Genomic DNA, 13,664 nt, shown 5'->3' on the forward strand with positions numbered 1-13,664 from the left:
AAAACCCTGTGAAGAAAAGTTGATTCAGCAAGGGACCAGGGTTTGGCTAGAGTCTCTATTGACTTGTTAGAAATCAGAAGGGTTTCGGCTGCATGTTAACCCGAGAAGGAGACCTGATGGCACAAGCCTTGCTTTCCCATGTTAAATCTCTAAACATGCTTCCCTGAAGAATCCTAAATAACACTGTTTTTACCTGGCTTCTGGTCACTGTAGGCAGCCCTCTCGAAAGAAAAGGAGTTTAATCTAAGGAAACACGGTGCTTCCATAGCATGGGTGGGAGCTCCTGCTGTCCTGCTCTAGAGCTACAGGGAAACTTGACGTGAGTGTTTGCCTCAAGCTAAGGCCTGAAAAGCCTTGCGGAAGCGAAAGCGCTTAGCAGTTTCCATTATGTCGTATTGGAAGTCCTGCTTTACTTGAATGTTTCTTCACTTACCAGACACAAGGCACCCTCGTGTAGGCACCCTTTTTCGTAGAAATACAGTGAGTACCAGCAGTCTTCTTTGCTCTTCTAAGAAACATCCAGACCTAGAAGCCTTTCCCAGTCACTCTATGTAATCAGAGTGTAGGGCAAGTCGCTGCACCCTTCCTTAGGAAGCTAGGTGGACTCAGCTCTTCAACAGCTCCAGGGATTCTGTTCTCTCACGTCCTACATGCCATGGAAGTCTGCCTCATTGCCCTCTGTGGAGCTTCACTAAGATACACAATCTGCTTCGCCTACCTCTAGGAACTCGTACCCAATGACCCCGTACCTACAGGAGAAAGGAGGCTTGCATTCCTACTGGAACCAAAGCACAGTTTTTCCTTTTACACTGCAGGACTTTAGAATAGGCTTCGGCCCTATAGCATACATAGAACGTTCCAAGGATGAGGGAGTTCCATATATGCAGAACACTCTGTGAAGAAAAGTTGATTCAGCAAGGGACCAGGGTGTAGCTAGAGTCTCTTTGGACTCCTTAGATATAAGAAGGTGTCCGGGTGCATGTTCACCGGAAAAGAAGACTTGAATGCCTAAGCCTTGCGTTCCCATTTTAAATCTCTAGCCACGCCAGCCTGAGATACCTAAATAACACTGTTTTGACTGGCCTCGATTCACTGTGGGCAGCCCTCTGGAAAGAAAAGGAGTTTCTCTAAGGAAACACGGTGCTTCCATAGCATGGGTGGGAGTTCCTCCTGTCATGCTCTAGAGCTACAGGGTAACTTGACGTGAGTCCTTGCCTCAAGCTAAGGCCTGAAAAGCCCTGCTGAAGCGAAAGCGCTTAGCATTTTCCATTATGTCGTATTGGAAGTTCTGCTTTACTTGAACGTTTCTTCACTCTACCAGACACTAGGCACCCTAGTGTAGGCACCCTTTTTCGTACAACTACAGTGAGTACCAGCAGTCTCCTTTACCCTTCTAAGAAACATCCCGACCTAGAAGCCTTTCCCAGTCACACTATGTATTCAGAGTTTAAGGCAACTCGCTGCACCCTTCCTTAGAAAGCTAGGTGGACTCAGCTCTTCAACAGCTCCAGGGATTCTGTTCTCTCACGTCCTACATGCCATGGAAGCCTGCCTCATTGCTCTCATTGGAGCTACACTAAGAAACACAATCTGCTTCGCCTTCTTCTAGGAACTCTTACCCAAGGACCCCATACCTACAGGAGAAAGGAGGCTTGCATTCCTACTGGAATCTAAGCAAAGTTTTTCCTGTTACACTGCAGGACTTTAGACTAGGTTTAGGCCCGAAGGGTTACATAGAGCGTTCCAAGAATGAGGGAGTTCGATACATGCAGAAAACCCTGTGAAGAAAAGTTGATTCAGCAAGGGACCAGGGTTTGGCTAGAGTCTCTATTGACTTGTTAGAAATCAGAAGGGTTTCGGCTGCATGTTAACCCGAGAAGGAGACCTGATGGCACAAGCCTTGCTTTCCCATGTTAAATCTCTAAACATGCTTCCCTGAAGAATCCTAAATAACACTGTTTTTACCTGGCTTCTGGTCACTGTAGGCAGCCCTCTCGAAAGAAAAGGAGTTTTCTCTAAGGAAACACGGTGCTTCCATAGCATGGGTGGGAGCTCCTGCTGTCCTGCTCTAGAGCTACAGGGAAACTTGACGTGAGTGTTTGCCTCAAGCTAAGGCCTGAAAAGCCTTGCGGAAGCGAAAGCGCTTAGCAGTTTCCATTATGTCGTATTCCAAGTCCTGCTTTACTTGAATGTTTCTTCACTTACCAGACACAAGGCACCCTCGTGTAGGCACCCTTTTTCGTAGAAATACAGTGAGTACCAGCAGTCTTCTTTGCTCTTCTAAGAAACATCCAGACCTAGAAGCCTTTCCCAGTCACTCTATGTAATCAGAGTGTAGGGCAAGTCGCTGCACCCTTCCTTAGGAAGCTAGGTGGACTCAGCTCTTCAACAGCTCCAGGGATTCTGTTCTCTCACGTCCTACATGCCATGGAAGTCTGCCTCATTGCCCTCTGTGGAGCTTCACTAAGATACACAATCTGCTTCGCCTACCTCTAGGAACTCGTACCCAATGACCCCGTACCTACAGGAGAAAGGAGGCTTGCATTCCTACTGGAACCAAAGCACAGTTTTTCCTTTTACACTGCAGGACTTTAGAATAGGCTTCGGCCCTATAGCATACATAGAACGTTCCAAGGATGAGGGAGTTCCATATATGCAGAACACTCTGTGAAGAAAAGTTGATTCAGCAAGGGACCAGGGTGTAGCTAGAGTCTCTTTGGACTCCTTAGATATAAGAAGGTGTCCGGGTGCATGTTCACCGGAAAAGAAGACTTGAATGCCTAAGCCTTGCGTTCCCATTTTAAATCTCTAGCCACGCCAGCCTGAGATACCTAAATAACACTGTTTTGACTGGCCTCGATTCACTGTGGGCAGCCCTCTGGAAAGAAAAGGAGTTTCTCTAAGGAAACACGGTGCTTCCATAGCATGGGTGGGAGTTCCTCCTGTCATGCTCTAGAGCTACAGGGTAACTTGACGTGAGTCCTTGCCTCAAGCTAAGGCCTGAAAAGCCCTGCTGAAGCGAAAGCGCTTAGCATTTTCCATTATGTCGTATTGGAAGTTCTGCTTTACTTGAACGTTTCTTCACTCTACCAGACACTAGGCACCCTAGTGTAGGCACCCTTTTTCGTACAACTACAGTGAGTACCAGCAGTCTCCTTTACCCTTCTAAGAAACATCCCGACCTAGAAGCCTTTCCCAGTCACACTATGTATTCAGAGTTTAAGGCAACTCGCTGCACCCTTCCTTAGAAAGCTAGGTGGACTCAGCTCTTCAACAGCTCCAGGGATTCTGTTCTCTCACGTCCTACATGCCATGGAAGCCTGCCTCATTGCTCTCATTGGAGCTACACTAAGAAACACAATCTGCTTCGCCTTCTTCTAGGAACTCTTACCCAAGGACCCCATACCTACAGGAGAAAGGAGGCTTGCATTCCTACTGGAATCTAAGCAAAGTTTTTCCTGTTACACTGCAGGACTTTAGACTAGGTTTAGGCCCGAAGGGTTACATAGAGCGTTCCAAGAATGAGGGAGTTCGATACATGCAGAAAACCCTGTGAAGAAAAGTTGATTCAGCAAGGGACCAGGGTTTGGCTAGAGTCTCTATTGACTTGTTAGAAATCAGAAGGGTTTCGGCTGCATGTTAACCCGAGAAGGAGACCTGATGGCACAAGCCTTGCTTTCCCATGTTAAATCTCTAAACATGCTTCCCTGAAGAATCCTAAATAACACTGTTTTTACCTGGCTTCTGGTCACTGTAGGCAGCCCTCTCGAAAGAAAAGGAGTTTTCTCTAAGGAAACACGGTGCTTCCATAGCATGGGTGGGAGCTCCTGCTGTCCTGCTCTAGAGCTACAGGGAAACTTGACGTGAGTGTTTGCCTCAAGCTAAGGCCTGAAAAGCCTTGCGGAAGCGAAAGCGCTTAGCAGTTTCCATTATGTCGTATTCCAAGTCCTGCTTTACTTGAATGTTTCTTCACTTACCAGACACAAGGCACCCTCGTGTAGGCACCCTTTTTCGTAGAAATACAGTGAGTACCAGCAGTCTTCTTTGCTCTTCTAAGAAACATCCAGACCTAGAAGCCTTTCCCAGTCACTCTATGTAATCAGAGTGTAGGGCAAGTCGCTGCACCCTTCCTTAGGAAGCTAGGTGGACTCAGCTCTTCAACAGCTCCAGGGATTCTGTTCTCTCACGTCCTACATGCCATGGAAGTCTGCCTCATTGCCCTCTGTGGAGCTTCACTAAGATACACAATCTGCTTCGCCTACCTCTAGGAACTCTTACCCAATGACCCCGTACCTACAGGAGAAAGGAGGCTTGCATTCCTACTGGAACCAAAGCACAGTTTTTCCTTTTACACTGCAGGACTTTAGAATAGGCTTCGGCCCTATAGCATACATAGAACGTTCCAAGGATGAGGGAGTTCCATATATGCAGAACACTCTGTGAAGAAAAGTTGATTCAGCAAGGGACCAGGGTGTAGCTAGAGTCTCTTTGGACTTCTTAGATATAAGAAGGTGTCCGGGTGCATGTTCACCGGAAAAGAAGACTTGAATGCCTAAGCCTTGCGTTCCCATTTTAAATCTCTAGCCACGCCAGCCTGAGATACCTAAATAACACTGTTTTGACTGGCCTCGATTCACTGTGGGCAGCCCTCTGGAAAGAAAAGGAATTTCTCTAAGGAAACACGGTGCCTCCATAGCATGGGTGGGAGTTCCTCCTGTCATGCTCTAGAGCTACAGGGTAACTTGACGTGAGTCCTTGCCTCAAGCTAAGGCCTGAAAAGCCCTGCTGAAGCGAAAGCGCTTAGCATTTTCCATTATGTCGGATTGGAAGTTCTGCTTTACTTGAACGTTTCTTCACTCTACCAGACACTAGGCACCCTAGTGTAGGCACCCTTTTTCGTACAACTACAGTGAGTTCCAGCAGTCTCCTTTACCCTTCTAAGAAACATCCCGACCTAGAAGCCTTTCCCAGTCACACTATGTATTCAGAGTTTAAGGCAACTCGCTGCACCCTTCCTTAGAAAGCTAGGTGGACTCAGCTCTTCAACAGCTCCAGGGATTCTGTTCTCTCACGACATACATGCCATGGAAGTCTGCCTCATTGCTCTCATTGGAGCTACACTAAGAAACACAATCTGCTTCGCCTTCTTCTAGGAACTCTTACCCAAGGACCCCATACCTACAGGAGAAAGGAGGCTTGCATTCCTACTGGAATCTAAGCAAAGTTTTTCCTGTTACACTGCAGGACTTTAGACTAGGTTTAGGCCCGAAGGGTTACATAGAGCGTTCCAAGAATGAGGGAGTTCGATACATGCAGAAAACCCTGTGAAGAAAAGTTGATTCAGCAAGGGACCAGGGTTTGGCTAGAGTCTCTATTGACTTGTTAGAAATCAGAAGGGTTTCGGCTGCATGTTAACCCGAGAAGGAGACCTGATGGCACAAGCCTTGCTTTCCCATGTTAAATCTCTAAACATGCTTCCCTGAAGAATCCTAAATAACACTGTTTTTACCTGGCTTCTGGTCACTGTAGGCAGCCCTCTCGAAAGAAAAGGAGTTTTCTCTAAGGAAACACGGTGCTTCCATAGCATGGGTGGGAGCTCCTGCTGTCCTGCTCTAGAGCTACAGGGAAACTTGACGTGAGTGTTTGCCTCAAGCTAAGGCCTGAAAAGCCTTGCGGAAGCGAAAGCGCTTAGCAGTTTCCATTATGTCGTATTCCAAGTTCTGCTTTACTTGAATGTTTCTTCACTTACCAGACACAAGGCACCCTCGTGTAGGCACCCTTTTTCGTAGAAATACAGTGAGTACCAGCAGTCTTCTTTGCTCTTCTAAGAAACATCCAGGCCTAGAAGCCTTTCCCAGTCACTCTATGTAATCAGAGTGTAGGGCAACTCGCTGCACCCTTCCTTAGGAAGCTAGGTGGACTCAGCTCTTCAACAGCTCCAGGGATTCTGTTCTCTCACGTCCTACATGCCATGGAAGTCTGCCTCATTGCCCTCTGTGGAGCTTCACTAAGATACACAATCTGCTTCGCCTACCTCTAGGAACTCTTACCCAATGACCCCATACCTACAGGAGAAAGGAGGCTTGCATTCCTACTGGAACCAAAGCACAGTTTTTCCTTTTACACTGCAGGACTTTAGAATAGGCTTCGGCCCTATAGCATACATAGAACGTTCCAAGGATGAGGGAGTTCCATATATGCAGAACACTCTGTGAAGAAAAGTTGATTCAGCAAGGGACCAGGGTGTAGCTAGAGTCTCTTTGGACTTCTTAGATATAAGAAGGTGTCCGGGTGCATGTTCACCGGAAAAGAAGACTTGAATGCCTAAGCCTTGCGTTCCCATTTTAAATCTCTAGCCACGCCAGCCTGAGATACCTAAATAACACTGTTTTGACTGGCCTCGATTCACTGTGGGCAGCCCTCTGGAAAGAAAAGGAGTTTCTCTAAGAAAACACCGTGCTTCCATAGCATGGGTGGGAGTTCCTCCTGTCATGCTCTAGAGCTACAGGGTAACTTGACGTGAGTCCTTGCCTCAAGCTAAGGCCTGAAAAGCCCTGCTGAAGCGAAAGCGCTTAGCATTTTCCATTATGTCGGATTGGAAGTTCTGCTTTACTTGAACGTTTCTTCACTCTACCAGACACTAGGCACCCTAGTGTAGGCACCCTTTTTCGTACAACTACAGTGAGTTCCAGCAGTCTCCTTTACCCTTCTAAGAAACATCCCGACCTAGAAGCCTTTCCCAGTCACACTATGTATTCAGAGTTTAAGGCAACTCGCTGCACCCTTCCTTAGAAAGCTAGGTGGACTCAGCTCTTCAACAGCTCCAGGGATTCTGTTCTCTCACGACATACATGCCATTGAAGTCTGCCTCATTGCTCTCATTGGAGCTACACTAAGAAACACAATCTGCTTCGCCTTCTTCTAGGAACTCTTACCCAAGGACCCCATACCTACAGGAGAAAGGAGGCTTGCATTCCTACTGGAATCTAAGCAAAGTTTTTCCTGTTACACTGCAGGACTTTAGAATAGGTTTAGGCCCGAAGGGTTACATAGAGCGTTCCAAGAATGAGGGAGTTCGATACATGCAGAAAACCCTGTGAAGAAAAGTTGATTCAGCAAGGGACCAGGGTTTGGCTAGAGTCTCTATTGACTTGTTAGAAATCAGAAGGGTTTCGGCTGCATGTTAACCCGAGAAGGAGACCTGATGGCACAAGCCTTGCTTTCCCATGTTAAATCTCTAAACATGCTTCCCTGAAGAATCCTAAATAACACTGTTTTTACCTGGCTTCTGGTCACTGTAGGCAGCCCTCTCGAAAGAAAAGGAGTTTTCTCTAAGGAAACACGGTGCTTCCATAGCATGGGTGGGAGCTCCTGCTGTCCTGCTCTAGAGCTACAGGGAAACTTGACGTGAGTGTTTGCCTCAAGCTAAGGCCTGAAAAGCCTTGCGGAAGGGAAAGCGCTTAGCAGTTTCCATTATGTCGTATTCCAAGTTCTGCTTTACTTGAATGTTTCTTCACTTACCAGACACAAGGCACCCTCGTGTAGGCACCCTTTTTCGTAGAAATACAGTGAGTACCAGCAGTCTTCTTTGCTCTTCTAAGAAACATCCAGACCTAGAAGCCTTTCCCAGTCACTCTATGTAATCAGAGTGTAGGGCAAGTCGCTGCACCCTTCCTTAGGAAGCTAGGTGGACTCAGCTCTTCAACAGCTCCAGGGATTCTGTTCTCTCACGTCCTACATGCCATGGAAGTCTGCCTCATTGCCCTCTGTGGAGCTTCACTAAGATACACAATCTGCTTCGCCTACCTCTAGGAACTCTTACCCAATGACCCCGTACCTACAGGAGAAAGGAGGCTTGCATTCCTACTGGAACCAAAGCACAGTTTTTCCTTTTACACTGCAGGACTTTAGAATAGGCTTCGGCCCTATAGCATACATAGAACGTTCCAAGGATGAGGGAGTTCCATATATGCAGAACACTCTGTGAAGAAAAGTTGATTCAGCAAGGGACCAGGGTGTAGCTAGAGTCTCTTTGGACTTCTTAGATATAAGAAGGTGTCCGGGTGCATGTTCACCGGAAAAGAAGACTTGAATGCCTAAGCCTTGCGTTCCCATTTTAAATCTCTAGCCACGCCAGCCTGATATACCTAAATAACACTGTTTTGACTGGCCTCGATTCACTGTGGGCAGCCCTCTGGAAAGAAAAGGAGTTTCTCTAAGGAAACACGGTGCTTCCATAGCATGGGTGGGAGTTCCTCCTGTCATGCTCTAGAGCTACAGGGTAACTTGACGTGAGTCCTTGCCTCAAGCTAAGGCCTGAAAAGCCCTGCTGAAGCGAAAGCGCTTAGCATTTTCCATTATGTCGGATTGGAAGTTCTGCTTTACTTGAACGTTTCTTCACTCTACCAGACACTAGGCACCCTAGTGTAGGCACCCTTTTTCGTACAACTACAGTGAGTTCCAGCAGTCTCCTTTACCCTTCTAAGAAACATCCCGACCTAGAAGCCTTTCCCAGTCACACTATGTATTCAGAGTTTAAGGCAACTCGCTGCACCCTTCCTTAGAAAGCTAGGTGGACTCAGCTCTTCAACAGCTCCAGGGATTCTGTTCTCTCACGACATACATGCCATGGAAGTCTGCCTCATTGCTCTCATTGGAGCTACACTAAGAAACACAATCTGCTTCGCCTTCTTCTAGGAACTCTTACCCAAGGACCCCATACCTACAGGAGAAAGGAGGCTTGCATTCCTACTGGAATCTAAGCAAAGTTTTTCCTGTTACACTGCAGGACTTTAGACTAGGTTTAGGCCCGAAGGGTTACATAGAGCGTTCCAAGAATGAGGGAGTTCGATACATGCAGAAAACCCTGTGAAGAAAAGTTGATTCAGCAAGGGACCAGGGTTTGGCTAGAGTCTCTATTGACTTGTTAGAAATCAGAAGGGTTTCGGCTGCATGTTAACCCGAGAAGGAGACCTGATGGCACAAGCCTTGCTTTCCCATGTTAAATCTCTAAACATGCTTCCCTGAAGAATCCTAAATAACACTGTTTTTACCTGGCTTCTGGTCACTGTAGGCAGCCCTCTCGAAAGAAAAGGAGTTTTCTCTAAGGAAACACGGTGCTTCCATAGCATGGGTGGGAGCTCCTGCTGTCCTGCTCTAGAGCTACAGGGAAACTTGACGTGAGTGTTTGCCTCAAGCTAAGGCCTGAAAAGCCTTGCGGAAGCGAAAGCGCTTAGCAGTTTCCATTATGTCGTATTCCAAGTTCTGCTTTACTTGAATGTTTCTTCACTTACCAGACACAAGGCACCCTCGTGTAGGCACCCTTTTTCGTAGAAATACAGTGAGTACCAGCAGTCTTCTTTGCTCTTCTAAGAAACATCCAGGCCTAGAAGCCTTTCCCAGTCACTCTATGTAATCAGAGTGTAGGGCAACTCGCTGCACCCTTCCTTAGGAAGCTAGGTGGACTCAGCTCTTCAACAGCTCCAGGGATTCTGTTCTCTCACGTCCTACATGCCATGGAAGTCTGCCTCATTGCCCTCTGTGGAGCTTCACTAAGATACACAATCTGCTTCGCCTACCTCTAGGAACTCTTACCCAATGACCCCATACCTACAGGAGAAAGGAGGCTTGCATTCCTACTGGAACCAAAGCACAGTTTTTCCTTTTACACTGCAGGACTTTAGAATAGGCTTCGGCCCTATAGCATACATAGAACGTTCCAAGGATGAGGGAGTTCCATATATGCAGAACACTCTGTGAAGAAAAGTTGATTCAGCAAGGGACCAGGGTGTAGCTAGAGTCTCTTTGGACTTCTTAGATATAAGAAGGTGTCCGGGTGCATGTTCACCGGAAAAGAAGACTTGAATGCCTAAGCCTTGCGTTCCCATTTTAAATCTCTAGCCACGCCAGCCTGAGATACCTAAATAACACTGTTTTGACTGGCCTCGATTCACTGTGGGCAGCCCTCTGGAAAGAAAAGGAGTTTCTCTAAGAAAACACCGTGCTTCCATAGCATGGGTGGGAGTTCCTCCTGTCATGCTCTAGAGCTACAGGGTAACTTGACGTGAGTCCTTGCCTCAAGCTAAGGCCTGAAAAGCCCTGCTGAAGCGAAAGCGCTTAGCATTTTCCATTATGTCGGATTGGAAGTTCTGCTTTACTTGAACGTTTCTTCACTCTACCAGACACTAGGCACCCTAGTGTAGGCACCCTTTTTCGTACAACTACAGTGAGTTCCAGCAGTCTCCTTTACCCTTCTAAGAAACATCCCGACCTAGAAGCCTTTCCCAGTCACACTATGTATTCAGAGTTTAAGGCAACTCGCTGCACCCTTCCTTAGAAAGCTAGGTGGACTCAGCTCTTCAACAGCTCCAGGGATTCTGTTCTCTCACGACATACATGCCATTGAAGTCTGCCTCATTGCTCTCATTGGAGCTACACTAAGAAACACAATCTGCTTCGCCTTCTTCTAGGAACTCTTACCCAAGGACCCCATACCTACAGGAGAAAGGAGGCTTGCATTCCTACTGGAATCTAAGCAAAGTTTTTCCTGTTACACTGCAGGACTTTAGAATAGGTTTAGGCCCGAAGGGTTACATAGAGCGTTCCAAGAATGAGGGAGTTCGATACATGCAGAAAACCCTGTGAAGAAAAGTTGATTCAGCAAGGGACCAGGGTTTGGCTAGAGTCTCTATTGACTTGTTAGAAATCAGAAGGGTTTCGGCTGCATGTTAACCCGAGAAGGAGACCTGATGGCACAAGCCTTGCTTTCCCATGTTAAATCTCTAAACATGCTTCCCTGAAGAATCCTAAATAACACTGTTTTTACCTGGCTTCTGGTCACTGTAGGCAGCCCTCTCGAAAGAAAAGGAGTTTTCTCTAAGGAAACACGGTGCTTCCATAGCATGGGTGGGAGCTCCTGCTGTCCTGCTCTAGAGCTACAGGGAAACTTGACGTGAGTGTTTGCCTCAAGCTAAGGCCTGAAAAGCCTTGCGGAAGGGAAAGCGCTTAGCAGTTTCCATTATGTCGTATTCCAAGTTCTGCTTTACTTGAATGTTTCTTCACTTACCAGACACAAGGCACCCTCGTGTAGGCACCCTTTTTCGTAGAAATACAGTGAGTACCAGCAGTCTTCTTTGCTCTTCTAAGAAACATCCAGACCTAGAAGCCTTTCCCAGTCACTCTATGTAATCAGAGTGTAGGGCAAGTCGCTGCACCCTTCCTTAGGAAGCTAGGTGGACTCAGCTCTTCAACAGCTCCAGGGATTCTGTTCTCTCACGTCCTACATGCCATGGAAGTCTGCCTCATTGCCCTCTGTGGAGCTTCACTAAGATACACAATCTGCTTCGCCTACCTCTAGGAACTCTTACCCAATGACCCCGTACCTACAGGAGAAAGGAGGCTTGCATTCCTACTGGAACCAAAGCACAGTTTTTCCTTTTACACTGCAGGACTTTAGAATAGGCTTCGGCCCTATAGCATACATAGAACGTTCCAAGGATGAGGGAGTTCCATATATGCAGAACACTCTGTGAAGAAAAGTTGATTCAGCAAGGGACCAGGGTGTAGCTAGAGTCTCTTTGGACTTCTTAGATATAAGAAGGTGTCCGGGTGCATGTTCACCGGAAAAGAAGACTTGAATGCCTAAGCCTTGCGTTCCCATTTTAAATCTCTAGCCACGCCAGCCTGATATACCTAAATAACACTGTTTTGACTGGCCTCGATTCACTGTGGGCAGCCCTCTGGAAAGAAAAGGAGTTTCTCTAAGGAAACACGGTGCTTCCATAGCATGGGTGGGAGTTCCTCCTGTCATGCTCTAGAGCTACAGGGTAACTTGACGTGAGTCCTTGCCTCAAGCTAAGGCCTGAAAAGCCCTGCTGAAGCGAAAGCGCTTAGCATTTTCCATTATGTCGGATTGGAAGTTCTGCTTTACTTGAACGTTTCTTCACTCTACCAGACACTAGGCACCCTAGTGTAGGCACCCTTTTTCGTACAACTACAGTGAGTACCAGCAGTCTCCTTTACCCTTCTAAGAAACATCCCGACCTAGAAGCCTTTCCCAGTCACACTATGTATTCAGAATTTAAGGCAACTCGCTGCACCCTTCCTTAGAAAGCTAGGTGGACTCAGCTCTTCAACAGCTCCAGGGATTCTGTTCTCTCACGACATACATGCCATTGAAGTCTGCCTCATTGCTCTCATTGGAGCTACACTAAGAAACACAATCTGCTTCGCCTTCTTCTAGGAACTCTTACCCAAGGACCCCATACCTACAGGAGAAAGGAGGCTTGCATTCCTACTGGAATCTAAGCAAAGTTTTTCCTGTTACACTGCAGGACTTTAGAATAGGTTTAGGCCCGAAGGGTTACATAGAGCGTTCCAAGAATGAGGGAGTTCGATACATGCAGAAAACCCTGTGAAGAAAAGTTGATTCAGCAAGGGACCAGGGTTTGGCTAGAGTCTCTATTGACTTGTTAGAAATCAGAAGGGTTTCGGCTGCATGTTAACCCGAGAAGGAGACCTGATGGCACAAGCCTTGCTTTCCCATGTTAAATCTCTAAACATGCTTCCCTGAAGAATCCTAAATAACACTGTTTTTACCTGGCTTCTGGTCAGTGTAGGCAGCCCTCTCGAAAGAAAAGGAGTTTTCTCTAAGGAAACACGGTGCTTCCATAGCATGGGTGGGAGCTCCTGCTGTCCTGCTCTAGAGCTACAGGGAAACTTGACGTGAGTGTTTGCCTCAAGCTAAGGCCTGAAAAGCCTTGCGGAAGCGAAAGCGCTTAGCAGTTTCCATTATGTCGTATTCCAAGTTCTGCTTTACTTGAATGTTTCTTCACTTACCAGACACAAGGCACCCTCGTGTAGGCACCCTTTTTCGTAGAAATACAGTGAGTACCAGCAGTCTTCTTTGCTCTTCTAAGAAACATCCAGACCTAGAAGCCTTTCCCAGTCACTCTATGTAATCAGAGTGTAGGGCAACTCGCTGCACCCTTCCTTAGGAAGCTAGGTGGACTCAGCTCTTCAACAGCTCCAGGGATTCTGTTCTCTCACGTCCTACATGCCATGGAAGTCTGCCTCATTGCCCTCTGTGGAGCTTCACTAAGATACACAATCTGCTTCGCCTACCTCTAGGAACTCTTACCCAATGACCCCATACCTACAGGAGAAAGGAGGCTTGCATTCCTACTGGAACCAAAGCACAGTTTTTCCTTTTACACTGCAGGACTTTAGAATAGGCTTCGGCCCTATAGCATACATAGAACGTTCCAAGGATGAGGGAGTTCCATATATGCAGAACACTCTGTGAAGAAAAGTTGATTCAGCAAGGGACCAGGGTGTAGCTAGAGTCTCTTTGGACTTCTTAGATATAAGAAGGTGTCCGGGTGCATGTTCACCGGAAAAGAAGACTTGAATGCCTAAGCCTTGCGTTCCCATTTTAAATCTCTAGCCACGCCAGCCTGAGATACCTAAATAACACTGTTTTGACTGGCCTCGATTCACTGTGGGCAGCCCTCTGGAAAGAAAAGGAGTTTCTCTAAGGAAACACGGTGCTTCCATAGCATGGGTGGGAGTTCCTCCTGTCATGCTCTAGAGCTACAGGGTAACTTGACGTGAGTCCTTGCCTCAAGCTAAGGCCTGAAAAGCCCTGCTGAAGCGAAAGCGCTTAG

The sequence above is a fragment of the Balaenoptera physalus genome (assembly GCF_965194825.1).
Source record: "Balaenoptera physalus genome assembly, chromosome: 21".
In the NCBI taxonomy this organism is placed as follows: domain Eukaryota; kingdom Metazoa; phylum Chordata; class Mammalia; order Artiodactyla; family Balaenopteridae; genus Balaenoptera; species Balaenoptera physalus.